We start from the raw sequence: 24,803 nt of genomic DNA, 5'->3' as shown, positions 1-24,803 counted from the left end.
AAAAGGGCCGTTCATCTTTTGGATGGGCACATTTAACATCCTAATCTGCCTTTTATTGGGATAAAGTGCCTGAGTCTTTCTGAAGCTGCAGCCAAAGCATAAATCTGCTGACAGAAGAGCAAGAAGTTCCAAGCAACTTGATCTCTTGACTGTTATCCGATAGATGTTGTAATGTTTGGCTGCTTTGAAAGAGGGGAAAAAGTTTTATGAAATTATGAGCCATTGAGAAGGCCGCCCTGGAGGTTTGATCTTACTATTTTGGTGATTGGGAGTATAACTTGCCTTTCGCTTCCTTTGTAGCATGTCTTCAATTCACCAACCTTGTTGGTTAACCAGCATTCCTAGGAGTCCCCCAAAGTCTGCTCAAATTCTGTTGTTGCGGATCGTAATAACAGAATGAGGAGGATTCCCCCTCGCCTCTCTTATCAGGGTTGGCCGCTGGGGGCTCTCAGGGGTTCGGGAGAACCTCTAGCAAAGATTCTGTGCAGTTCAGAGAACCCACAAATCCCAGTCCTGGCTGGCCCCGCCCACCCTGCCCTTCCCCTGCCAGGAATCCCCACGCCACCCGTTTTGGATGCGGGTAAGTGCAGGGCCCACGCGGAGGCTCAGGGAGGGCAAAAAACGGGCCTACCAGACGTTTGGGAAGGCTGGAAATGGGCCCATTTCTGGCCTCCAGGGGGCCTCTGGAACCCGTGGGAGGCTGTTTTCATCCTCCTGGAGGTTCAAGGTAAGCCTCCGGAGCCTGAGGAGGGCAAAATCACCCATGCAAGAGGGTGATTAGGCCATGGCCATGCCCACCCAGCAACCAGGCACAAAACATCTTGCTAAAATTTTTGAAGCCCACCCCTGCCTCTTAGGCTAAAGAGAATCAGAGTGGGATCACCTTCTCCTCTCTTTCATACTTAAGTTTACAAAATAATCATTGAATTCCTTCTTCAAGGTTCTCTCCATGCTCCCATACAGAAAGAGGAGAGAAGTCTTTAAAAACAAAGTTCCAGGCTCAGGAACAGCTTATTCCAATTAAAGGCCCCTTTAAATATTGGGATTTCAATTCCCAGAATCAATGAGCATAGCTGTTGGCTCCCCTGTCTGGGAATTCTGATAGCCTGAACATATTTAAGAAGTACTGCAGCAAAATCTGGCACAGCTTCTGAGACTGAAACAACACAGTCAATAGTTTTTCGGAATGCAATTGCTACTCAGTAGATGTATGAACAAGTATATAATATAGTATTTGCTGTCTATTTCCTGAGAATACAACACAAATACCTTGTGATTTCTAAAAGGTGGTAGAAAAGCTCTTTGCTTGGGGGTGAAAACAGCATTGCAGAGGCATGTTCTAAGAGCTGCCGTTTTCTAAAAAGATTCCTTTCTTGCAAACTCTTCTTCACTTCTCTGCATCAGTTTTCTCCTTGAGGGCAAGGAGCTGGCCCTCAAAGGGAAAAGTGAGGAACTGGGAGTGGGCGCCTTCGATCTATATCCAAAGTGCCTACTCCCAGTTGTCATTCTTTTGATGTTGTGCCTATTCTGCATCTCCTCAGAGACCCAAATAATCAATTTCATAACACGATAGACATCTTCCTGGCATGGTTAAGTAAGGTATACGTCTGGAGCAGAAGTCCCCAAACTAAATTGACAATACTGTAGTTCTGTAAGATACCAGATGATATGTATGCATAGTATATACCAGTGATGGTGAAACTTTTCGGTACCAAATGCCCAAACCAGAATGTGCATGCATGCCAGAACCCTGGAAACTTGAAGACCAACTGGCTGTTGCGCATGCGCGGGCCGGCCACCTGGCGTTTGAGTTTCTGGTGCATGGATGCACATCGGCCAGATGGCCTTTGCGTGCGGTAGACCAGGTGCGAAAAAGCGTGTAAAAATGCAAATAGGAACTACCTTTGGTGGGAAGGTAACAGCGTTCCGTGCGCCTTCAAGCGTTTAGTCATGCCGGCCACATGACCACGGAGACGTTTTCGGACAGCGCTGGCTTTTCAGCTTTGAAACGGAGATGAGCACCACTCCCTAGAGTCGGGAACGACTAGCACATATGAGCGAGGGGAACCTTTACCTCACCTTAAACCCGAAAAGAATCCGCTCTCATCAGTGCTCTCATCAATCTGTACATAAACAAAGCACTTGGTTTCTTTTTCCTTAATGTTTTCTGTGTTCTTGGACATGCACCCTCCCTCCCTCCCAAGGCTCTTTGCCATTAATCCTTGGCATGAAATGGTAAACTCTTCAGTGCCATTAAATAGATATTTTAGTCCTCTGTTCTCTGAAGCTACAGGCTCCAATTAATAATTGAATAAGGATCAGCTTTCAAAGCACTGCATTCCCTATAACCAGCTTGGGTTTGTTTTGTTTTCTTTTTCCTAACATTGTAGAAATAATTCAGCTGCACAGTTGTGCAGCTTCTGCATATTGTGAAATCTCTAAAGTTTCTGGTCTTGTTTTATTTTTTTGTACACATTCAGATTTTAAAACAAAACAAACACAAACTTTTCTTGATGCTGGGTCTTCTATCTCAGCATTGCCCAAGCTCAACCTCGCTTTGCCTCCTGGCCTGAACAAGTGCTGTCACATCCTGAAAATTAAGCAAGTTTTAATGTTTGATCCTGCCCACCCCATTCACATCAAGATATCATTGACCACTTCCCTGTTGCACTGTGATTGCATTTTTTTTAAAAAAATGCAACCTGTGGCTGCAAACAAATAAAAAAGGGCTCTTCCTGTCTAGTGGGGACTGTAGATCCCGATTACTGTATACGTAGCAAGCAAATAAACACTTTTCAGATGCCAGTACTATTATAACTCTCACCAATCTAGTAAATCCTTAATACATTAGAAATATATATTTTGGGGGGCGGGAGAAGGCTACCTGTTCTCCATACATCATACCACGATCCATTCCCCAACATATAGAATAGAATAGAATAACAGAGTTGGAAGGGACCTTGGAGGTCTTCTAGACCAATCCCCTGTTTAGGCAGGAAACTCTACACCACTTCAGACAAGGACGGGGATGCGGTGGAGGGGGGGAATATAAAGGTCACGATAGCAGAGGGTTGTCCTATTACAACGGTCGCGGGGAGGAGGGGATGCGAGGACAGGATAAGATCCCAAGGTCGGTTGGGAGACCGTGGCTGCTGGTTACGCCCGGTCGCTTGTACCAACCCCTGCAGCCTAGGTGGACAGGTGCTACAGAGCCAGGGCCTGCGGCTGATGCTTTGCAACGCAAGGTCTGTCATCAACAAGGCCCCCCTCATTAATGAGTTGATCTCAGAGGGGGAACTAGACCTTGCAGGGATAACGGAGACCTGGTTGGGCCACGAAGGTGGTTTACCCCTCGTGGAAATGTGCCCACCGGGTTTTCGAGCATTCCATCAGCCTCGGGCCCTGGGTAAGGGTGGTGGGGTGGCGGTGGTTATGCGGGAATGTTTAGAGCCGAGGGAGTTCACTGTTCCTCAGATACCCGGGTGTGAGTCCCTTGGTGTGAGTTGGGGCCCAGGGAGGCAGTGGGGCTTGCTGATTGTATACTTGGCTCCTCGCTATGCATCAGCAGCCCTGCCCGAGCTCCTCGAGCTAATCTCAGCGACGGCAGTTGAGACTCCCAGACTTCTGGTCATGGGGGACTTCAACTTGCCGTCAACGGGAGCGGCTTCCGAGGTGGCTCGGGAGTTCATGGCTTCCATGACGGCCATGGACCTGACCCAATTAGTGCAGGGCCCCACTCACGAAGGGGGCCACACACTGGACCTCATTTTTGTATCTGAACAGTGGACGAGTGATCTGGGAATAGGGGATTTAGTTATCACGCCCCTGTCATGGTCAGACCACTCATCCCTCCGGCTGGACTTCCCTGGCGCTATCCCCCACCGCGAGGAGGCGGAACCAGACTCTATAAACTGGTACCGCCCCAGGCACCTGATGGAATCTGATAGATTCCTGACGGAGCTTGGGCCAATACCTGTAGCCTTGTCCCGCTCCCGTTCCGAGGACCTAGTGACTGCCTGGAATAGGGCAACGACTGGGGCCTTGGACCGGGTTGCGCCGTTGCGACCTCTCCTGCGGCATCGACCCACCCGGGCTCCTTGGTTCACTGAGGAGCTCAGGGTGATGAAGCGCCACAGGAGACGTCTAGAGAGCAGGTGGAGATCCTCGCGCTCCGAATCTGACCGAACACAGGTAAGAGCCTATTTGCGGACTTACCTTGTGGCAATAAGAGCGGCCAAACGTAGACATTGTGCTGCTCTTATTGCGTCCGCGGATAACCGCCCTGCCGCCCTGTTTAGGGTGACTCGCTCCCTCTTATCGCAGGGGGCGCGGGAGACACCCTTACAGGGTAGAGCAGAGGAGTTTGGGGAATATCTTCAGGACAAAATCGATCAGATCCGGAGCGGGTGGACCTCCGTCAGTGGACCAGACGAGCCGCCAACAGCGAGTCTTGAGGGACCATTCTGGGAGGAGTTTGACTCTGTTGCCCCCGAGGATTTGGACAGGCTGCGTGGACGGCTGCGACCCACCACTTGTTTAACGGACCCGTGCCCCTCCTGGCTGGTACTGGCAGCCTGGGAGGTGACACGAGGCTGGCTCCTGGGCCTGGTGAGCGCCTCACTGAGTGAGGGATACTTACCAACCGCCTTGAAAGAGGCGGTGGTGAGACCCTTGCTCAAGAGGCCTGCGCTCGACCCAATGGAGCTAGCTAACTATCGTCCAGTCTCCAACCTCCCCTTTCTGGCGAAGGTTGTCGAGAATGTGGTGGCGCAGCAGCTCCCGCGACACCTAGACGAATCCGACTATCTAGACCCACGCCAGTCCGGCTTCCGACCCGGGCACAGCACTGAGACAGCCTTGGTCGCGTTGGTCGATGATCTCTGGAGGGCCAGAGATAGGGGTTGCTCCTCTATCCTGGTCCTATTAGACCTCTCGGCGGCTTTTGATACCATCGACCATGGTATCCTATTGCGCCGGTTGGAGGGGATGGGAGTCGGAGGCACCGTTTTGCGGTGGTTCGGCTCCTACCTCTCCGACCGGAAGCAATGTGTGTTGACAGGGGGGCAGAGATCGTCCCTGAGGCCACTCACTTGTGGGGTGCCACAGGGGTCGGTCCTCTCGCCTCTCCTGTTCAACGCATATGTGAAGCCGCTGGGTGAGATCATCCGTGGTTTTGGGGTTGAGTACCATCTTTACGCTGATGATACTCAGCTGTATATTTCAACCCCAAACCACCCCAACGAGGCTGTCGAAGTGATGTCCCGGTGTTTGGAAGCCGTCGGGGTCTGGATGGGGGACAACAGACTTAAACTCAACCCCTCCAAGACCGAGTGGCTGTGGTTACCGGCGCCTCGGTTCAGCCAGCTGACTCCATCGCTGGCCATAGGGGGCGAACAATTGTCCCCTGTGGAGCGGGCGCGCAATTTGGGCGTCCTCCTTGATGCCCGGCTGTCAATGGAGGACCATGTGGCAGCCGTGGCAAGGGGGGCGTTCCACCAGGTTCGCCTGGTGCGCCAATTGCGCCCCCTACTGGACCGGAGTGCCCTGCGCACGGTCACTCATGCGCTGGTGACGTCTCGCCTGGACTACTGCAATGCTCTCTACATGGGGCTTCCCTTGGGACGCGTCCGGAGACTGCAGCTAGTTCAGAACGCAGCCGCGCGGGTTATTATGGGAAGTACACGTTACTCCCACGTAACACCTCTCCTGCGCGAGCTGCACTGGCTACCTGTGGCCTTTCGGGTGCGTTTCAAGGTATTGATCACCATCTTTAAAGCGCTCCATGGCAGTGGACCTAGTTACCTGCAGGATCGCATCCTACCACACACGTCCCTGCGACCTATCCGCTCACACAGAGAGGGGCTCCTCCTGGTGCCGTCTGCTAGTCAATGCCAGCGGGCGACACCTAGGAGTAGATCCTTCTCTGTGATGGGCCCAACCCTCTGGAATGACCTCCCCCCTGACATTCGAACTACCACCGACCTCCGTTCCTTCCGGCAAAAGTTAAAGACTCACCTATTTCAATCAGCTGGCCTGGCACTTTCTTAGTTCTACCTCCCGGGGATTTATTCATTTTAATTGGGTTTGGGGTTTTAAAAAGTTTTTAATACATTATATACTATATTTAATATTTATTATTCTATGTACAGTCTTGCAACCTCCTCCACCTACGTATTTAATTATTTAACTGTTTTGTATGTATTTTATAACGTATTTTAGTGACTGTACACCGCCCCGAGTCCCTTTCGGGAGAGGGGGCGGTCTATAAATATGAATAATAAATAAATAAATAAATAAATGGTTATCCAACATCATCTTAAAAACTTCCAGTGTTGGAGCATTCACAACTTCTGGAGGCAAGCTGTTCCACTGATTAATTGTTCTAACTGTCAGGAAATTTCTCCTTAGTTCTAAGTTGCTTCTTTCCTTGATTAGTTTCCACCCATTGCTTCTTGTCTTTCTTTCAGGTGCTTTGGAGAATAGCTTCACTCCCTCTTCTTTGTGGCAGCCCCTGAGATGTTGGAACACTGCTATCATGTCTTTTCATTAAACTAGACATACCCAGTTCCTGCAACTGTTCTTTATATGTTTTGGCCTTTAGTCCCCTAATCATCTTTGTTCTTTTCTCTACACTCTTTCTAGAGTCTCCGCATCTTTTTTGCATCGTAAAATGCAGTATTCCAAGTGTGGCCTTACTATGATATTATAAAGTGGTATTAAACACTTCACGTGATCTTGATTCTATCCCTCTGTTTATACAGCCTAGAACCGTGTTGGCTTTTTTGGCAGCTGCTGCACACGGCTGGCTCATATTTAAATGGTTGTCCACTAGGACTCCAAGATCCCTTTCACAGTTACTACTATTGATCAAGGTACCACATATACTTTCTCCTCACACACATTTTCCTTATCAAAGAGAATATTTGTAATTCAGGATTGAACTGTGGGGTCCTTGGTATTCTCTGAGATTGGTTGTTTGATGCAGCTATTTCATTACCAAACTAGTTGGATAAGGGAATGTCTGCAAGAAGACAACCCCTGAAGATGTTACCTATGGTAGTTGCGTAATAAAATGTCTGCAAGAAGACAACCAAGCTCAGAGAGCACCAAGGACCTCCTGCATTTTTCCCTTTGTCAGAACAAATTGGAGTTGGCATTCCTGATAAACAACAAGATTTGCAGTTCTACTATAATCAAATTCAGTCAACAGAGTACTTGGGTTAGCTACTCGAGCACTTTTATTGCACTGGGGACAAATCTTGATACTGACAGATCAAGGAGGGTTTCTAAGTGTTGCATTAGCTGCTGTTAGATGTCAAAAGAAAGAGTTGTAAAAGAATTTATTACCTGTTAAGTATATTGAATAAGCATCAAGAGAACTGGAGTCTTTTGTGTTTTTAAAGAGCAACAACAACGTATCTTGGATTTCAGCACATGGAGGATGCACAGGCTACAAGTCTGAGCTCTTTTTGTAAAAAAAAAATAATTTCATTATGATTTGTTTTTCCATTTAACATTTTAATCTTAGCATCCCCCTTTTTCATTTGTGTGCGGTCAATTGGGAAATGACAAAAACATTTTGGTCCCAATCTGGTTGTCTTCATTTCTTTTATGCCCCAGCCAAATCAATAACAATTCTCAGCTGGAATATGAATCAGGCCAAATTCCTGTTTATTCTAAGGGGAGAATCGGGTGTAGAATTATACTACTGGTTCTCCCAGTGAATTTGCATGTGTTAAATTGTGTGCCTGCATATAATAGAAAAGTGTGCAGGAGTGGGAGAGACGCATTCTACTGTACAGGGAGTCCTCGACCTACAATGACTTGTTTAGCAACCATTCAAAGTTACAGTGATACAGTGGCACTGAAAGAGAGTGACTTATGAATGGTTCTCATACTTACGACCATCACTGCATTCCCCGTGGTGCTTTGATCAAAATTTGGGTGCTTGGCAACTGGCATGCATTTACGACAATTGCGGCATCCTGGGGTCATGCATTTTTCAACAGCCCCTACCTGCCCAAACTTGCGTTACCCAGAAAGATGGCACAAATTGGGCCCGGGCTGATTTTCATGGATATAGAAGTTGCAAGACTTTTGTGCAGAAATAATTTCCCTGAGTTGTTTTCAATGTATTTTGACACATGAATGTGCAATTTATTCTCTTTCCTGTATGCTTTTTTTAAGGTGTGTGTGTGTGTGTTTCCCAATAATTGCTCATTGCTGCCTCTTAAGGTCCTTCTAATTTAGAACTAGCAACTTAGAACTAAGGAGAAATTTCCTGACAGTTAGAACAATTAATCAGTGGAACAACTTGCCTCCAGAAGTTGTGAATGCTCCAACACTGGAGGTTTTTTTTTAATAAAGTTTTTTTTTTATGTTTTGTTCTCTATATATACATTCACATAATTATTATTCTTTTTTTACATTCATAATTCTAATACATTTGTCATTCCATTTATAGAATTGTAATATTCCATTCGGGTTGTTTTGTTTACCATCCCTTGCCTATTTTGACACCACCTTCTTCTCCTTTCCTCTTCTCCCTCCCTCCCTTCTCTACTTCCTTCCTTCCTCTTTTCCCTTCCTTCTTCCCTTACCTCTCCCCTCCTCCTCTCTTCGTCTTCCTACCCTCTCTCCTTCTTCCTTCCATCTTCATCTCCTCCTCACTATCTTCCTTCCCTCACCTTCTTCTCATCTATCCTATCTTACTTTCTCTCCCTCTCTCCCTTCTCTACTTTCTTCTTTCCTCCTCTCCTTTCCCTTCCCTTACCTCTCCCCTACTTCCCTCTACCTCTTCCCCTTCTTACCCTCTCTCCTTCTCTGCCCTCCCCCTTCCATCTCCCTCTCCTCACCTTCTCTCTTCCTTCCTTCCTTCCTTCCTTCCTTTTCCTCTCTAAACATTGAAAGTTTTTAAGAAGAGATTGGATAACCATTTGTTTGAAATGCTGGAGAGTTTCCTGCCTAAGCAGGGAGTTGGACTAGAAGACCTCCAAGCTCCCTTCCAACTCTGTTATTCTATTTCTGTTTCTAATTGCCAGTGATAAAATTGCTTCTGAAAATTGTTAATAAAACCTCAGCTGTGCCTGATACAGCCAATACAGTAGTTTGTCTAAAGGTACACGGGCTGGATGTTTTTAAAAGGTGTGTGGGATTATGATTCCCAGCATCCTGAGCCAGCAGGTGTTCAAGAAAAAGATGATTGGAGATCCCCTCCCCCCCAAAAAAACATCTGCAGGGCACCATATTGGGAAAGGGTTCCATACCTTTTGTGATAGCTATTCCAGCACGAGGCTAACACCATGATTTTAAAATGCTCAAGCTGTTATTACATTATGGCATTTACTGAGCGAGGAATGAGATGTAATAGCTTCCTGCAGCCCTGAAAGGTAATATTGGAACACCCTGCATTCTGAGCTGTTTCAAGGTCAAAAACATAATCAGCGCGAAGAAAATGTATACCTTCCTGGCTTGGTAACTGCTGATGCCTTTCATTTTCAGGAGATTCGTGTTCTACTGTAGAATAGCCTTCCCCCTTTTTAACCCTTCCCAGATGCGTGGTCTGGAATTCCCAGAGGTTGGGAATTCTGGGAGTTACATCTACTGTATACTTTTGGAGGTAGCTAGGTTGGGAGAGCCACTGTTGGGGGGGGGTGTCTAAGGCAAGGGTGGGCTGCTGGGGATTTGCTGGGGTTCGGGTGAACCTCTAGCTAAGATTCTGTGCAGTTCAGAGAACTCCCAAATCCCACTCCTGGCTGGCCCCGCCCACCCTGCCCCTCCCCTCCCAGGAGTCCCCCCGCAGCCCGTTTTGGTTGCAGGTAAGTGCAGGGTGTGCGGGGATGGCAAAAAACGGGGCTACCGGAAGTTTGGGATGGCCGTAAACGGGCCCATTTCCGTCCTCCAGAGGGCCTCCGGAGCCTGGGGAGACTGTTTTTGCCCTCCTGGAGGCTCAAAAAAAGCCTCACGACCCCGTAGAGGACAAAAATGCCCCTCCCCTGTGGTGCAGGAGGCCAACTAGGCCACGCCCACCCAGCAACCGGGCAGAGAACCCCTTGCTAAAATTTTTGAAGCCCACCCTGGTCTAAGGATTTCAGAAATTATGTCTGTAGTATTTCAGCCATTGTTAGGCCTGGCCACTTTCACATCTGCACTGTTAGTCCTCAGTTGCGACTGTTCTGTGGTGCGGTCATTAAACAAGGCGTCATGTGACCACACCTGATTTTACAACTTTTTTTTTGCCACTGTTGTTAAGCAAATCACCACCAATGTCCTTTAAGTCAGACGTTGCATGACCCCCAACTTGCAATCCTCCCTGTTGGCTTCCCCTATTTGTAACTCAGAGTTGAAATGAGGTCTCCAAGGTTGGTTTGCTTTCTTGCAGAGGTTTCATTAGCCAAACTAGGTAACATCATCAGTGTTTACCTAGTTTGGGTAACAAAACAAACAGAACCCTTTAATTTAAAGAACCCTTAACTTCATTTACAATGAAGCCTTTAATAAAACCCATAAAATGTGTTTTAAAAAACATGCACTTGTTAAAACGGTGTAAACACAGGGCAGGAATCCCACCCAGAGAGAAACATCCAGCAGTACCAGGGAACTGAAGGCACTGTAACAACTGGGGACCCTGGAAGCTTTTGAGGCCCAACTTAACCATGCAGTAATTCAACAGGGAAGGAATTCCGCAGCCGGGGCATTCCTGTGGAGTAGGTCCTCTAGGCAGGTGTCCCTTAAGGGCTGATAGCTGTGACACCCCCCTACCCCAAGGATGGGCATTTCCACCCTATGATGGAGCAGGCCTTCTGCCAGCTATCCAGGCTCTCAACCATGCTGGGCTTTGTAAACGGATCTTGCCTTTTCCATATTAGCAATCTGGCAGCCAGGGAAGTGGCCTCAGGACAGGTGTGATATTTCACCATAGCAGGGATGGGCTTCAAAAATTTCAGCAACGGCTTCTCTGCACGGTTGCTGGGTGGCCATGGCCTAGTTGGCCTCCTGCACCACAGCGGGGCGGTACGGGGGGCGTTTTCGCCTTCCCCAGGCTCCGGAGGCTTTTCTCAAGCCTCTGGGAGGGCGAAAACTGCCTACCCTGGGCTCCAGAGGCCTTCCGGGAGGCCTGTTTCCCCCCCCCCCATCCCTGAGCTTGTGGAGTTTGTGGAGACTCCTGGAAGTGGTGGAGTAGGGTGGGCGGGGCCAGCCAGGGGTGGTATTTGGAAGTTCTCCGAACTGGCTATAATGTTAGCTACGGATTCTCCTGAACCTGGGCGAACATGTAGCAGCCCATCCCTGCACCGTAGGCTGTCTTCTTGGGGAGCCTTCTGCCCTAGCCAGACTCCTACCCTTGGTTGTTCTAAGTACTGCACAGGTAGTCCTCAGTGTACAACAACTATTTGTTTAGTAACTCTTCCAAGTTGCAAGAGCGCTGAAAAAAATGACTTATGACCGGTTTTCACTTATGACTGTTGCAGCATCCCCATGATCATGTGATCAAACTTTAGGTGCTTAGCAACTGGTCAGGTCACGTAATCCTCTGTAACCCCCCCCTCCCCCAGCCAGTTTCTGACCAGCAAAGTTGATGGGGGAAGCCACATTTGCTTATAACAATTGCATGATTCACTTAACAACTGCAGTGATTTGCTTAATACCTGTGACAAAAAGTGGTTGTAAAATGAGGAACAGCTCCTTTCAACAACGGCCTGGCAGAAACGTTGGGCTTAATTGCGATCATAAGTCTCCGACCATTTGGGAATACCTCAAGATATGAGAGTCCAGACACTGAAGAAGAGAGAATAATCTGCCTCGGACTCCAATGGAAGTCCAAAGTTCCACGTCTGGTTTTTCTGATTTAATATAATAATAATAATAATAATAATAATAATAATAATAATAATAATAATAACAACAACAACAACAACAACAACAACAACAACAACAACAATAATAATAATGCCGGATGTGGCCTCATGGTTATCTTGAACACCTTCCTTGGGTCAAAAGAGGCCAATAATCTGGTGTGATCAAAAGTCATTTCCTAGGCTTTTGTGCTCTTAAATTGCATGATGGCATTTTCTTTGCCCCTGGTGTCTAATTCTCCTGCCCTATTTTCAAGCTAATCGGCTGTTGCAAGGAGGGCTAGAAAGATAATGTGTCCTGTCTCTTCTTTTTTTATTTTAAAAAAAGAATCCTTTTAGCCAGAAAGCTTTTAACAGCAGTTTTCTTGATTTGTGGCTACATGCAGTGGCTAGGGACTTCGGTTGCAACCATTGGGGCTCCAGGATGATCTCTGTCCCCTGGCTGTGTTGTATCTCTGCGGTGGCTGCCATGCATGCTTTTTAGTCCCACCTATCAATGCAGGATATATGTGTGTGTGTGTGTGTGTGTGTGTGTGTGTATGTTGATGTTTTTTATTGGTTTAAATAATGCAATATTATGTAGGTGTGGTCACTGAACATAGGCAAGCATAAAGTTTATAGACACAAAATACAAGTAGTCCTCGACATACGGCCATTTGGTTAACAACTATTTGAAGTTAATATGGTGATGGGAAAAAAATGTTCTGACCGAGGCTTCCCAAGAGCCTGAAACAAACTCCTGGTCCTGACAAAAACCCCTTTTATTACTCTACTGTGAATTCTTCTCATTCACATCCAGCAAAGTCTTTCAAGGGAGGATTTACAGTCACAGACCTTATCTGGCTTGGAGAGCTGCCAGGCCGATAGCTGCAAAACTTGGCAAGGGGTCTCAGAGAGTCACGAACCAATTAGGCGAACTAATTGTCTCCTGCAAACTCCACTCCCCTTTCGCTCCTCTTTTATTTCCTCTGGGAGGGGCCATTCATTGTCCACCCGTGGCCTTACTCCTAAATTGACCCCTGTTCTTCACTGTTCCCTTCATCTGGCAACTCTGTGCATGCGCACACTGGGAACAGGCTCCACCTGTTCCTCTGCCTCACTGATGTCTGACTCTGAAGGCAGCTGATAACTGGCATACGGCTCTGGCCCCCTCTCTGCCTCCGACACAGAGCCCTCATCAGAGCCTTCCCCAGACTCTAGGACTGGCCCATGTTCCTCCCCAATCTCCTCACTGTCCGAATCTGCTGCCAGCTCTGCTGGCCGCTGGCGGGCCACAACAAAAAATGACTTAGCAACTGGTCCTCCCATTTACGACTGACGCAGTCAAAATCAAGACAGAATCAAAATTCAGGCAATTGGCAGGTCTTTACGATTGGTGTGTAAAGGGGATTTCAACCTCTATGACATGGGTGGAATCAGACTGGAGTTTTGGATCCATAGGCTTATCCAGAACATCTCATACCCAGTTAACATAGGGGGACATATATTTGACCTAGCCTTTACTTTGTAGCATTTAGGGACATGACCTGAGGGTGGAATAAATTAATATTATCATTCTTTTGTTGTGAGCAAGTCACTTCCTGGTCACCATGGGTTTGTTGGTGCCACCAACCACTTCTAGATGATGGGACCAGTTAGAAGAGCCTGTCCTAGGTTGCCTCATTGGATGTTCTTGGTTTTTAGAAGGTATTTGGTCCCTCACTCTGCCTGGTCCCTGACTTTAGCTCAACTCCCTCCCTATAGACCAGGGGTCAGCAACCCTTGGCTCTGGAGCCACATATGGATCTGTCATCTCTCTGCTGTGGCTCGCGGTCACCAGTTGGGGCCACAATTGATAGGGCTTTTGGTTAGGACAGGTAGAAGAAAAAGGATGCTGTGCTAGGAGGAGACTCTATGGTGGTGGTGGTGGGAAACCAGATTTCTGGACAGCAGAGGAAAAAGGATGCTGTGCTAGGAGGAGACTCTATGGTGGTGGTGGTGGGAAACCAGATTTCTGGACAGCAGAGGAAAAAGGATGCTGTGCTAGGAGGAGACTCTATGGTGGTGGTGGTGGGAAACCAGATTTCTGGACAGCAGAGGAAAAAGGATGCTGTGCTAGGAGGAGACTCTATGGTGGTGGTGGTGGGAAACCAGATTTCTGGACAGCAGAGGAAAAAGGATGCTGTGCTAGGAGGAGACTCTATGGTGGTGGTGGTGGGAAACCAGATTTCTGGACAGCAGAGGAAAAAGGATGCTGTGCTAGGAGGAGACTCTATGGTGGTGGTGGTGGGAAACCAGATTTCTGGACAGCAGAGGAAAAAGGATGCTGTGCTAGGAGGAGACTCTATGGTGGTGGTGGTGGGAAACCAGATTTCTGGACAGCAGAGGAAAAAGGATGCTGTGCTAGGAGGAGACTCTATGGTGGTGGTGGTGGGAAACCAGATTTCTGGTCAGCAGAGGAAAAAGGATGCCGTGCTAGGAGGAGACTTTATGGTGGGGGAACTGGACTTCTGTTCAGCTCCAGAATTGAATGGGGGGCTTCCATTTAGGACCTTTATGGCTCTTTGAGAGTTTAAGGTTGCCGATCCCTGCTATAAACATTTAGAGAGGACTGTGAAGATGATCTTCTGCCATAGAGTCTCCCTGCTCAAACAACTGGAAAAGGCGATTCAGCAAGGAACAGCTGTTTCAAAGTTGATTTCCTGTGGTAGGATAACTGAGAAGAACGTTTAGGATATGATTTTAAAATTCCAGGACCATTGCCTTTTAGCATTGTTAGGACTTCAGTGTTTTATGGCATGGGTAGTTCTCACTTAACAACCACAACTAAGCCTGGAAGGTCTGCTGTAAGTAGCTGTGGTCATTAAGTGGGTCGCTTTTTTATTGCCTCCCCCATCCAACTGTGGTTCTCTGCTTTTGTTCTCTGGACATAAAGTTTTCCTGATGGTGATGATGGAGGCTGTGGGGGACCTTGAGTTGGAAACCAGCTAATTCTTGGAAACAAAGTTTGCAAACCTTTTCCTGCAGAGTTCTCCTGCCCCCTAGAGGATTGTAGTGTCACTGCAGTGGTTCATCACCGTTTGTGTCAAGCCACATTAAGAAATGGAAGTTTACCTTTGCTTTTGGGAAGTTGGTGTTAATCAATTTTTGCCCAATCCAGTATGGACACATGTTGAAATATTGACTGGATATCTTGTGTAAACGAGTTAAGGAAGCTGGAATTTGCAACTGAACACATTTGCTAAGTGTTAGGAACTTTTTGGAACACCTGACAATGAGAACAGTTAATCAGCGTGCTTCCAGAAGCTGTGGGTCTGCCACAGTGGTGGATTTCAAAAATTTCTAGAACCTCTTCTGTAGGTGTGGCCTGCTTTGTGGGAGTGGCTTGCCGGCCATGTGACCGGGTAGGAGTGGCTTGCCAGCCATGTGACCAAGTGAGAGTAGCTTGGCAGTCATGTGACTGGGTGGGCATGGCCAACTTGTAAAATGTGGTGAAACTCACTTAACAACACTCTTGCTTAGCAACCAAAATGTTGGCTCAGAAACTGGCATTTGAAGCACGCAAGTCTTAAAGCTGTCAAGTTACAAGCCCCTTGCACCGCTAACCTTTTAGAAAAAAAACCCTAGGGGTGTTCAAACTTGACAGCTTTAAGACTTTATGGTTTAGATAGGACTCTAAGAGGTGGGTGGGGCAATTGGTGAGCCAGCCAATCAGTGAGCGGTGGGCGGGGTAAGCGTGGTGCAGACAGGTGGGGGGAGGGAGCTGGAACCGGTTCTAAATGGCACGGTAGATTTCTGGAACCTCTTCTATAGAAGAGGTTAGAACTGGCAGGAACCCACCCCTGGTCCGCCATCACTAGAGGTTTTCAAGAAGAAATGGGATGGCTATTTGTCTGAAACGGTGTAGGGGGTTGGACTAGAAGACCTCTAAGGCTCTTTCCAACTCTGTTATTCTGGAATCTTACATTCTAAGGCCGTGATGGCAAACCTATGGCATGCATGCCCAAAGTGGCACAAGGAGCTATGTTGCTTGGCATGCGCAGTGCCGCCTTTTTCTCTTTTGGGTTTCTGGTGCGCATGCACGTGTGACGATCAGCTGGCCTTTGTGCGTGCGGCAGGCCAGAAACAGGAAGAGCTGGTCTTCCATTTTCCAGCGTGAGCATGCGTGCCAGCCAGCTGATTGGCACGCACGCATGCATGCCAGTAACCGAAAGACTAGCTGGCTACTGTGCATGCATGTGTTGGAAACCGGAAGTTTATTTTCCGGTGCACACATGCCCCCTGGACAGCTCCTCTTCCAAGTTGCGCCCCAGATGAGTGCGCACATGCAAGCACGAAGGACACGCATGGACGTGCTCTCCCTTTTTGGCACTTGGTGCCAAAAAGATTCACCATCACTGCTCTAAGGTAAGATCTCTCCCCATCCTCCTATCCTTCCACAAGAGCCTGAAGACTTGTTGGCCAGTGGACAAAATGTGAAAGTTCCACATTGCAGGTAGCTGGATTGATGGCAGACTCCACCTCCCCTCCACCCCTCGCTGTCTGCTTTCCATCCATCCATCCATCCATCCATCCATCCATCCATCCATCCATCCATCCATCCATCCATCCATCCATCCATTGTTTTGGCTATCATATTGATGTATTCTTCTCATTGTTTATTTTATTGTTCAATCATTTTACTTCCATTCTGTTTACACTCCTTTCATTTTTCTTCCTTTTTATTATTGTAAACCTCCTTGAGCAGCCCCATGTCAAGACAGGGGGCAATAAATTTAACAAATAAAGAAATAAATTAGGCTGGGGAAGGCTGAGAAGTCTCTGCAGTGTGGTGGTGGTGATGATGATTGATGATGATGATGATGATGGACTTCACCGTGGAAGTCTTCAAAGAGGAATTAGACAAATCTATAGAAAACCTCTGAGCAAATGTGGAAGGAAGAGGTGGCTGTAGGAGCTCTGGTGAAACATTTGTCATTTTCTAACGCAGAAGGCAATTTTGCAGTGTTCCACCTCAGGGTGCTCCATGGCTCCTAGCACATTTTTGACCGTTTTCTTGTTCCAAATGCATCAGGTTGCACTCATGTAGGTTTTCAGAAATCCATCAAGCAGTGGTGTCCAAAATGTCTGTCTGCCTTACGCAGAGTTTATTTGGCTTTTATACAGTTTTAGCAAGCAAAGCAAAGCAGGGGTAGCAACAGCATCTTCTTGGTCCATTCTCTCTTATTACTCTTGTCAATCTTTAAGTCCATCCCAGCCAGAGTAGAGGCTTCACATATCTCCCTGGTACTACCTGGTTCTCATAAACAGTCGAGGTAATTGGTCACTGAGATCATGGTCATCTAATGCGCATGTCTGTACGTAACCTTTCCTCTCTTCCCACATCTGCTTCTGCTAATTAGGTGAGCTCATAGGTATCCGAGGTGCTACTGAGATGATGGCATTTTACTGCACATGTCTATACGCAGCCTTACCTCTATTCCTTCACACTCACTCACCCTTTTCCTCCTTTGGTTCAAAGACATTTTTTTAAACAGAAGTTGCAGGTAACGAGCTTTGATTGTTTCTGTTTTAAAATTTAAACAGAAATTGCGGTAGGTGGTAGAGCAAGGACCAATGAAGGTGCATGGGATGGGAGGCTTTTGACTTGTGATATTGCCCTATCAGATTAATATTTGTTCTTTTGGAACAAGGAGGGGGGTCCCCTTTCTCCCCTGCTTATGAGTGGCTGGACAGTCACCAGGTTGTGCATTGTATGAAGGCCATGCTGGATTGCCTAAAGACACTTTGGCTGAACAGCATGTCTTTAGGTAACTATCATCGGCTATTCTTCCAAGGCGGGACTAAGGCTATACCATTTCACTTGAAGATGCAGGATTCTAGTCCTGAGTATTCCTTCTTGCTGCAAATCAAAGCTCCACCCACACAAAAAAAGCAAGGGTGTTTAGTGTAACAAGGAGGGTGGAAACACTGGAATGCAACCAGTTGGGTCTCCCTAGTTTTCTGGTTACGCACAGAGTGTTCAAAAACGTGATCGTTCCCTCACCCCCCGCATCTCAAGTGGTACGCTCCTTACTCTGCTGCATGTATAGGCTTGGCCAGAGTTCTTGGGTAACACTTGGTGTGTGTTTGTGTGTGCGTATGTGTACAAAAAATTGTCAGGAATGTGGAACTGCCCAGCTTTTAACAACAAAGCAGAAGTACAAGAGAGGACTTGTGGCGCAGTTCTCACTTCCTGCTGCAATTACAGTTGCTAATCTGAAACTCTGCCTTGTGACTTGAGTTTTCTTTCATGTCACAGGAGTTTTCAACATGTATTTAAAAGAGGCTGGGCTGGGCTGCTGAAGAAGCAGTATTACCGCCTCTTTTAAATACATGTTGAAAACTCCTTGCATTGTTTAAAAAAAGGATTTTTATCCTATCTTTATTACTTTATAAGTAACTCAAGGCGGCGTAAATGCACAAGGCTCCTTCTTCGTATTTTCCCCACAGCAACAAGTCTTGACAGGTGGGTTGGACCAAGAAAGAGGGACTGGCCCAAAGTTTACCCAGCTGGCTTTCGTGCTTAAGATGGGACTTGAACTCACAGTCTCCTGGTTTCTGGGCCGGCACCTGCAAGAGTGCTGGAATAGTCACACCTTGCAAGAGTGGCTCAGAGTATTATATACATTTTAGGCAGATAGAAACAAATCAGAGACAAAGATTTGTTACCAACATGATCTTTAAAGCATTCTTTTGTTCAAGCTCCTGTCTCTGTCTACTTTATCTATGGAGTATTCCTATGGACTTGTGGAGGGGGTGACAGCCCCCCTTTGCCAAGTTGTTTCTTCGGCAGTATGCTTTTAAGGATTTAAACTTAAGGATTTAAACTGAGGAGAAATTTCCTGACAGTTAGAACAATTAATCAGTGGAACAGAAGTTGCCTCCAGAAGTTGTGAATGCCCCAACACTGGAAGTTTTTAAGAAGATGTTGGATAGCTATTTGTCTGAAACGGTATAGGGTTTCCTGCCTAGGCAGGGGGTTGGACTAGAAGACCTCCAAGGTCCCTTCCAACTCTACTATTGTATTGTATTGTATTTATGAGCCAGGAAAACTCCCTAGTTTGCTTCCTTTATCTATGCGGCCTGATATTCCCATGTAACAATTTCTTCTACTAGCTTTCAAGAATGTGCCTAGCTTTGAAGCCAAGAATAGAAGGGAGACGCAGCAGTGAGATAACATTTGCAGTAACGCCGTCCAGTATTAAGGTTACAATTTGCTAGGGTAGAAAACAACTAATTCCTGACAGTATGCAATAATATACGCAGAAGCCAATATTGATTCATATACTCCTTCAATCCAATGCAAATAGACTACAAGTTGATGCTTATCCCTATACTTGGCCCTGGTGGTGGTTAAATGTTGAGTGTGATATTCATAACTATCCACAGGAGGGACAAGTGGAGACATACAACATATTCACTATATTACTTTAGTGCCGTGATGGCAAACCTATGGAACGTGTGCCAGAAGAGGCATGCAGAGCCATCTCTCTGGGCACGTGACCCGTTGCCCGTTGCTTTTCTGGGTTCCGGCGCACCAGCCACTTGTTCTTCATGCATGTGGGAGTGCCAGAAACCGGAAGAGCAGCTGCCCGGCATGCATGCATGTGCTGGGAAGATAATCTTTCGGTTTCCAGAGCGCACATGCGCCCTGGCCAGCTGGTCTTCACGCACACATGCATACCAGAAAGCGGAAGACCAGGTGGCCTGCACGCATGCGTGTGCTGGAAACCATAAGATCATCTTCCCGGCGCACCGGGCAGCTGCTCTTCCGGTTTTCGGTAGGCGCGTGTACACGCATGTTCCTGTTTGGGCACTTGGTGCCAAAAAGGTTCGCCAACATTGCTATAGTGCAATGAATGCATGAGATAACTTGCATTAAGTTGCATGGTGCAAATTGACCAATAACATAATTTGAATTACGTATGCATAGCTCTCATGATGCCCTTGATACAATCGTGGCTTGTACAGGATGCTTGTGGGGTTACTGGATTGGTAGAAACTTTATTTCTGGGGTTTCCCGTCGGTTTGTTTAGGATAGGGAAGGCGTATGCCAAAAGTTAAAATCCTGCCCATTAACCTTTGATAAGGGAGAATAAACCACATGGAACCAAGTTTCCAGCCCTTCAAGGACTGGTTCCCACCCCCAAATTTCCTCAGAGTGAAAGGAAGATGCTATTTGTGATCTGCTGGAGTTCACACCTTTCGAAAAAAAGGCTTCCTTCCTGTGGCAACTTTCTTCCTTGTAATAAGAGATTGAGACATAAATAACTTCTTTTGTTCATATCCATTTCATATGCCCTCCAGTCACTGTCCAGGCTACGTGGAAACAGGAATAAAGAATAATTTCAGAGGGTGGAAATGGTAATTACAATGTTTGTACGGGTAACTGTTGCAAAGAGCATAGAGAGTCGCTTTAGATCTCTTTTTTCTTTTCCATATCTTCTTTTATTCTTATTTCTTTTCTCCCCTACTTCTCCTTTTATGTTTCCATGCGTTGTTATGTATGTAAAATTTTCTTTTATATTAATTATATTAAACCGAGAAAAAAAGAAACAGGAATACAAGATCTGGCTGTATTCTAATCCTCAATCGGGTCCTGTTGGTCATACTGATTGGAACTACTGAGAGTTCTTATTCCTAAGTTCCGTAAAAGGAGACACTCTGTCCAAAATAGACATTGTAGGAGGAGAGCCATGTTAGTTTATTGTAGCTAAACATCAGGAGGAGACTGAGGGGGCTTGAGACTAGATGACCTACAACAGTGATGGCTATCGCATGCATTTGTGTGCCCACCCCCCTAATTCTCCCCATGCTGTGCCCCTTGCGCATGCGTTCGTGCCCCCCCCTCGCATACTGCTTTCTTGGAGTTGCGGAGGGTGAAAACGGCTTTCCGGAGGCTGGAAACGGCCCGTTTTCTGACTTCCGGTGGGCCCGGTAAGCCTGTTTTTTGCCCCCCCCATGCTCCAGAAACTTTCTAGGAGCCTGGGGAAGGCAAAAAAAATGGCTCAACACGCAAACCGGAAGTTCAGGAATGGACTTCCGGGTTGCCCATTGGGCCATTTTTCTTCCTCCGGAGGCTTCAGGAGGCTTTCCTGAAGCTTCCGGAGGGCGCAAAACAGCCCAGTGTGCTTCAGGGAAGCCTCCAGAGGGCAAAAAACGAAGCCCAAAAATCAGCTGGCCAGTGCGCGTTGGGAGCTGACAGGGCAATGCCTTGCGTGCCCTAAGAAATGGCTCTGCATGCCACCTGTGGCACGGGTGCCATAGTTTCGCCATCACAGACCTATAAGGTCCCTTCCAACTCTGTTAACCTATTAAAATGTGTGAGATAAGGAAGGTACTACCAGGTTCCTGATTTCTGTTCAAAATAGTAAGAATGTAAAGCCTTGGCTGGCTGGAGAATTCTGGGAATTGAAGTCCCCAGGTCTTAAAGTTGCTTAGGTTGGACGCCCTGTGCTAAAGTCTTGATGTTTATTTTAAATTCTGCTTTATTGGGCTTATAGGCCACTTCAGTCATAAACTATTGTGTATGATATAACACAATTTTGCTACCTAAAGATTTTCAACTGTTGATTGTCTCTAAAGTTACAAAGTCACAAAGCAGAGAATCTGGTGTTTATGCATGTTTACATTTATTTGTCATTGTTTTATTTTTAATTTTATCCATTGCTTATTATTTTTAGTACCCGTTTCACTTTGTAACATTGTCAACCTTTCTCAGCTGAAATGCAGAAAGCTCACCAGAAAATATTGAGTTTCCAGATCTTATTTGCCACTTAGTAAGAATATAGAGTTAAGTTACACCCAAATAAACACAAACATTTGAAGGACACAGATAGCTGCAGGCAGAATTATTGACATGTTGATTTGCATGGCACCCATATATGTGGTTAGCTTTCCTACATTATCTACTAAATGATTTATCCCAGCAACTTCAGTTGTTTCCATCACTGGCAAGCTTATTTATTTGTAATACTTTCTCTTGTTTTCCTGGCTCAAGGCAACCAAAGTAACTACTACTACTACTACCTTTTCTTCCTCTTTCTCCTCTTTTTCCTCCTCCTAGACAATATTTAAAAAGCCCACAAACATCACACACCTGTTATTATCCGAAATTAATAAAGGCGAAGAGAGAAAAGCTAATTGTGCAAAATTCATGGACTACAGCAGTGTTTCTCAACCTTGGTAATGATCAGTTGTGTGGACATAAACTCTCAGAATTCCTCAGCCAATAGGTTGAGAAACACTGGAGCAATGGGCTAAGCTTCTAATATTAACTATGGTAGGAGGAAATTCCATCTTTGCTGTCTTGCCAAGGGAGGCATCTGGCATTCTCATAGGAAATGTTCAGTGGGTTTTAGGAAGTGTTGTTTTGATTCTATATCCACTGCTGACAGGTGTAAGTTTCACACCGATCAGTAAAAGCAATGCAGAAGATTAATCTCAAATGGAAATGGCACCTTCCATTTTTCCTGAATCCTGAATATTTTTCATATTTATTGTTGCCCTTAATGATTAATGCAATCAGATTTTCTGTGAGACTTTCTGGAGTTAGATGACTACTTGAATGTTGAAGCGATGATGGGCTGGGAAAAATCCCGGTTTAAGTCTCAAACGCATGCACTCACACATATAAACACACCAACCATAGGACCTTACTGGGCAATTTGACAGCCGACCAGAATGGCTTCAAAACTAGATGGGTGGCAAATTAATGAATTAATTGAGGCAAATCACTGCCTCAACCCAAAGTCCCCCAGAAGCTATTTTGAGGGCGGGTGTGTATGTGAAATGGAAGCGAGCATGCTATGAGAGATTTTGAAAGCTATGTGTTTATATATACACGCAACATACTGTAACTGAACTAATTCTGCCTAACTTAACTACTTCAGTCTGTGTCAAGCCAGGGGCATGTTTCATTAATGTGTTCTGCTGCAAACACAGAACACTTTTTAACACAGGGTCTCAGTGGCAGCCTCTCAGGCTGTTTTTAAAATTCAGATTCTCCTGGAAGGCAAGAAGCTTGTCCAGGAGAGGTTTCCTTCTCCTTCACTGGCGAGTGATATTTTAGGCATTATTTCATTCACAGTATAATTTCCCAACCATGGGATATAACAGTTGCAATCTATTCTGTACTGGCCAGATGATCTGGTTTCATATTAATCCTTAAAATATAAAATGAAGGGAGGTGGGACAATTCAAACAATCTTCTCTAGTAATACCACTTTATAATGCCTTGGTAAGGCCACACTTGGAATACTGCATCCAGTTTTGGCCACCACGATATAAAAAAGATGTGGAGACTCTAGAAAGAGTGCAGAGGAGAGCAACAAAGATGATTAGGGGGCTGGAGGCTAAGACATACAAAGAACGGTTGTAGGAACTGGGTATGTTTAGTTTGACGAAAAGGAGGACCAGGGGTGATAGGATAGCAATGTTCCAATATCTCAGGGGCTGCCACAAAAAAGAGGGATTCCCCAAAGCACCGGAGGGTAAGACAAGAAGCAATCGGTTGAAGCTAATCAAGGAGAGAAGCATCTTAGAACTAAGGAGAAATTTCCTGACTGTTAGAACAATTAATCAGTGGAACAACTTGCCTCCAGAAGTTGTGAATACTCCAACGCTGGATGTTTTGTAAGAAGAGATTGGACAACCATATGTCTGAAAAGGTATAGGGTCTCCTGCCTGAGTGGGGAGTTGGAGTAGAAGACCTCCAAGCTCCTTTCCAACTCTGTTACTCTGTATTCAAATGGGCAATAAGAATGATCTGTGAATCCAAAAAGAAACCCTATTGAGAGGAACACGGGAAACTGGTATATTAAGCCTTAGAAATGCTGGTGCTCTTCAAGAACTTGGAAAGATGCCACCAAAATGATAGGATGTGACCTATCACCCCAGAATTCTAGACTCCTACACGGCAGGAAGACTGACCCTAGTTAAACGTTTGAGAAAACATCATAATGGTAACAGCGGTTAATCTCTACTGATCTCTTGCAGCATACAGAGATGTGGAAAAAATTTTTGTGGGAGGCGCTCTGTGCAGAAGGGTTACTGCACGGCCCAACAAACTGGGCCAAGAATGATGGGGGCCTCTCCCTTTCTGTCAAACAGCCTCTGAGTGATATTCTATAAGTTGTAACGCGGAAAGAGTAATGCAGATTTTAAAACTCAACTCTGCAGGGGCAAATGCATTGCTTCTGCAGAAATAAAATTGATCATTTGCCCACAGGGTGTCAGCACATGGTATTTTTGTGTATCTATAGATTTATATATCTCAGCAACCGGCAGGAAAAGCATTCTGGAAACAAGACTGCGATAAAGCACTTGCATATTATTGCCAAGAAAACTGCAGGAGACATTTCTACATGAATGTTCTCCAGGAATTAAATTTGTTCACAGACTATTGTCCCTGTCCCCCCCCCCCAAAAAAACCCCTCACCTCTCCCAACATGACCAAAGCTCTGTCTGTTTTTTATGCTCATTGTACATAAAATATGGGTGGACGATCAGTTGCAACCTTGATCTTGAGGTCTAAGTACTCTGTGAGGGTTCTAGATCAGGGGTCTCCAAACTTGGCAATTTGAACACTTGTGGACTTCAACTCTCAGAATTCCCCAGACAGCAAGCTTGAAATCCACAAGTCTTCAGTTGCCGAGTTTGGAGACCCCCTGCTCTAGATCTATAGACCCCTACATACAGTATATGCATAGTGCACATGGTCTCCCTACTTGGTCAGCCTTAAAATGTGTGGGCTTCAATCCTCAAAATTCTCTAGCCAGCATGGCCACTGTTAAAAATTCTTTTAAGTTGAAGTCCTTACTTCTTCACATTGCCAAGTTTGAGAAACGCTGGCCTAAATCACTTGAGACATGCTCAAAGCATGTCTCAGTATGTTTTACACTTTAGGTTTTACAATACTTAGGATTACAA

General features: G+C 46.1%; 1 protein-coding gene across 3 annotated transcripts in view; it reads left to right on the top strand.

Moving 5' to 3' along the window:
* The window catches only part of RPS6KA1 (ribosomal protein S6 kinase A1), a 127,871-nt gene that overhangs the window by 29,221 nt on the left and 73,847 nt on the right, over nucleotides 1–24,803 (top strand). The gene's annotated exons all lie outside the window — the stretch shown is intronic.

The sequence above is a fragment of the Natrix helvetica genome (genome assembly GCF_964273705.1).
Source record: "Natrix helvetica genome assembly, chromosome: 9".
NCBI classification, from domain to species: domain Eukaryota; kingdom Metazoa; phylum Chordata; class Lepidosauria; order Squamata; family Natricidae; genus Natrix; species Natrix helvetica.
This window is presented reverse-complemented; position numbering and strand designations above follow the sequence as displayed.